The following is a 4078-nucleotide window of genomic DNA, read 5'->3' on the forward strand; positions in this document are numbered from 1 at the left end:
GAGTTTCTAATAGCCAATGGAGGCTATTTATAATAGAAATAAAATAATCCTAATCCTAATAGGAGTCTAAAATCCTAATAGCCAAGGGAGGTTATTTACAATAGAAATAAAATCCTAATATGCAAAAATAATCCTAATCCTAATAGGAGTCTAAAATCCTAATAGCCAAGGGAGGCTATTTACAATAAAAATAAAACTCTAATATGCAAAATTATAAAAATATCCAAAATATCCAAAATAATAATTAAAATATAAAAGTTAGCCCTGGTCCAAGTCTGCTATAAAATCCAAGGCTAGTTGTTCCGTGTCATTCACTTCCACTTGTAAAGAACTCGTCCTTGAGTTATCATCAGCAGGGTAGTACTGAAATAGATCTGCCACATTAAACGTCTTGGAAATTTTCATTTCATGTGGGAGGTCAAGAACATAGGCATTGTCATTGATCTTCTGAATGATCCGGAATGGACCAATCTTCTTGGCGTCAAGCTTTTTCTGTCATCCACTACGCTCCTTGCGTAAATACACCATAACTTGGTCACCGACATTGAAGGACTTGAAATGCCTATATTTATCAGCTGTAGCTTTATATTTGTCATCGGCTTCTGTAAGGTATTGTTGTACCTGTTTGAAAACATCCGCATGCTGCTTTGCCAAGTTGCTTGCTGCAATACTGTTGTAAGCAAATTCCACCTGGTCTTGGAGGATTTCACTCTCCTTTGGACCCATCTTGTAATGAGGCAGATTCGGTAATTTTGATCCAGGAATGAGATCAATCTGATGTTGTATATCCCGCGGAGGTGGAAGCTTTAATGATTCTTCCACTATTTTAGGAAACTCCTTCAACAGCTTTTTGACGGGTGGTGGTAAAGGTGGTGCATCCTCCATTGTACCTTTTTCTCTCACCAATAAAGCCAGTGTGCCCCCAGATTTCTCAACTGCGCCTGATAGCTTCTGCACTCCCGTAGAAATAGCAACAACATTCTTCTCTTCCACTTTAGAATGTTTCGCAGAACCGGAAGGCAAGATAGTAATCTTCTTTTGATTCCACGTGAACATGTATGAGTTCTCCCTCCCTTTATACAAAGCATCAACATCGAACTGCCAAGGGCGACCTAGCAAAATTCCACAGCAATCCATATCCACAACATCACAATTAACAAGTTCAGTATAAGATTTACCGATCGAGATAGGCACGCTGCAAATTCTGTTGACCTCAATTGTCGGACCTTCCTTAATCCATCTGACTTTGTATGGCAAAGGATGCGGCTGTGTAGGCAACTGCAATTTCTCCATCAATTGCTTAGCTATCAGATTCTCACAACTGCAGCTATCTATAATTAGCCTGCAAATTGCCTCTCCTATTCGACACTTTGCCTGAAAAATCTTCCTCCTTTGCGTTTCATCCTCCTATTTTGTTGAACATAAGATTTTCTTCACCACATAGGTGACTTCAGGATTGGCGGCCACAGGATTGGCGGCCACATGGGGATGTGCGGCGGCGGCGGGTTGGTGGATTCCCTGCTGCTAGGGCTGAGCAATTCTCGGTCTAAACCGAAAAACCGAACCGAACCGATTAAATTCGGTTTATCGGTTCGGTTAATCGGACAGATCGGTTTGGTTCGGTTAGTAGATTTAAAATTATTCGGTTTTCGGTTCGGTTCGGTTTAAACATGTTAAATAACCGATCAAACCGAAAAACCGAACCCAACCCAACCCAGCCCAACCCAACCCAACCCAACCCAACCCAACCCAACCCAACCCAACCCAACCCAACCCAACCCAACCCAACCCAGAGGGCCACCGGTTCAGTCGGCGGACGACGACGAGTTTCACGAGTCGCCGGTTCTCCTTTCACCTACCAAAACCCCCCACACCCTTTCATGGATCACAGATTATATACAGCAAATGGGTTTCACGAGCATCACGTAATTCCATAGAGACCCGCATCTAGCAGTCAGAGCAGTACTGTGGAATCTTTCAGCGGTCCTAGGCCGCCGGCACAGCAAACAACAACGGCAACAAAAAAATCGAAGCTTCCGTTGGCGGCGACAGCCCCGAAGAAAAACCATCATCGGACCCCACCGATGGTACCGGAGGATTGTCATAGCGATTGTGATTCGTCGTCATCGGTGGTTGACGATAGAATATTTATTAAATTATTTTATTGAAATTAGAAATAAAAAATTAAAAAAAAATACAGATTTCGGTTTGAATCGAACCGAACCGATTTTTATCGGTTCGATTCGGTTCGGTTATACCTTTATAATCGGTTTTTTCGGTTTTATAAATTTTAACAAATCGGTTTTCGGTTTTATCGGTTCGGTTCGGTTCGGAACCGAACCGACCGATTGCACAGCCCTACCTGCTGCAGGGTCAGCTATCCGATCATCTCCCTCAATTCTGCCAAGGATGCCTCAATCGCAGCAAGTCGCGCCTCTTGGTTATCTGCCATGGTCGAACTTCGCTCTGATACCAATCTGATGTAGGACTATTTATAATAGAAATAAAATCCTAATATGCAAAAATAATCCTAATCCTAATAGGAGTCTAAAATCCTAATAGCCAAGGGAGGCTATTTACAATAGAAATAAAACTCTAATATGCAAAATTATAAAAATACCCAAAATATCCAAAATAATAATTAAAATATAAAAGTTAGCCCCGGTCCAAGTCTGCCATAAAATCCAAGACTAGTTGTTCCGTGTCAGAATTTATATAAATTTATGTTGGTTTCAGCACATCAACTAGTGTAATAAAGTAATTTAAGGTTACCTTGTCAGGCAAATATGATAGATCACAAACAATTTTCTTGCATTTAGCGGTCTCTCCTTCTGAAGTCACACCAATGGCTTTCCCATCTCCATCAAACTCTACCTGTCATCCATAAAAAAGACACAAACATTAGTAGAAGCAAATATGACATAATTATGAAGACAATATTAGGGAAATTTATCTTTGTTAGGCTCATACAAGCTGTGATGTTCATCAGCTATTATCGATATAAATTATTTACAAATTTCCAGCACGTCCGTGATTGTATGAGTTCAAAATTTCAGCTTATGATTTTCCACATGAATAGAGAGCCATAAGCGTCAAACACTCAGCCAATACCATTCTAAATTTTTTCAATTACCATCCGAAAAAGGTATAACTGTCTGGACACAACTGTTGTTTAGCAGGTAAGTTCCACCATATACTGCACTTAAGCGCGCAAATGCCTGCCAAAAATACCATGTCAAAACAAGATAGTCTGCTACCTAAATCTAAAAATATCAACAAATAAATAAAATGTGCAGATGGTAGCAAACCTGTGGCAGTTCTCCAAGGCCATACATTGGATAGATATAAGGTGATCCTCCTTGAAAACGCGCTAATGATTCTGCATAGAGCTTTATTTATAAAAACAAATAACAAATAATAGTTAGAAAATCATTTATAACATCTACTTACCAAAGTTGTGTGATATCTTCGATTGAAAACCTTTTAAATGTTGTTTCATTCTTCAATAAATGCTATCTTAAATGTTGTTGCCGAACAGGACCATGGTTAGCTTAGTAACTTTATCAAGTGTTAAATCTTCATATTAAGAGAAGAACAATAATATTCAATATATATGAGAATGGTTAAAAGTTCAAATACACACCTTCATTCTTTATAATCATGAAGTGCCAAATTAATGCATGACCAATAAAGTCAATTGTATCATCTTTTAGCCCATTTTCTCTACATTCAAAGGATAATAGCAAACATCAATCACTACCCAATTGCAGACAAGTGACAGAGAGGTATGCAGATAAGGCTTGTACGAAATAATCTCCCTTGTTGTAACTTTTGTCAAGTCTCGGCCATTATAAGATTTTGGATTATTTTCTTCAGTCTCGGATATAAGTGAAGAAATTTCGAGCTCGAAACTTCTTAAAAAATCTCAGCAGGGATGAATTGAATGCTTCAACATCATTTGTTAGGACTTTATAGATCTGAAATTTATAATTATTTGTTGTAGAATCTTGATCAAATATGTTTCTTTTTGTACCCTATAAATTAAAAGTGCATCATATTCATACCTTTCCTTTATTAT

This window comes from Manihot esculenta, chromosome 7 (assembly GCF_001659605.2).
Source record: "Manihot esculenta cultivar AM560-2 chromosome 7, M.esculenta_v8, whole genome shotgun sequence".
In the NCBI taxonomy this organism is placed as follows: Eukaryota; Viridiplantae; Streptophyta; class Magnoliopsida; order Malpighiales; family Euphorbiaceae; genus Manihot; species Manihot esculenta.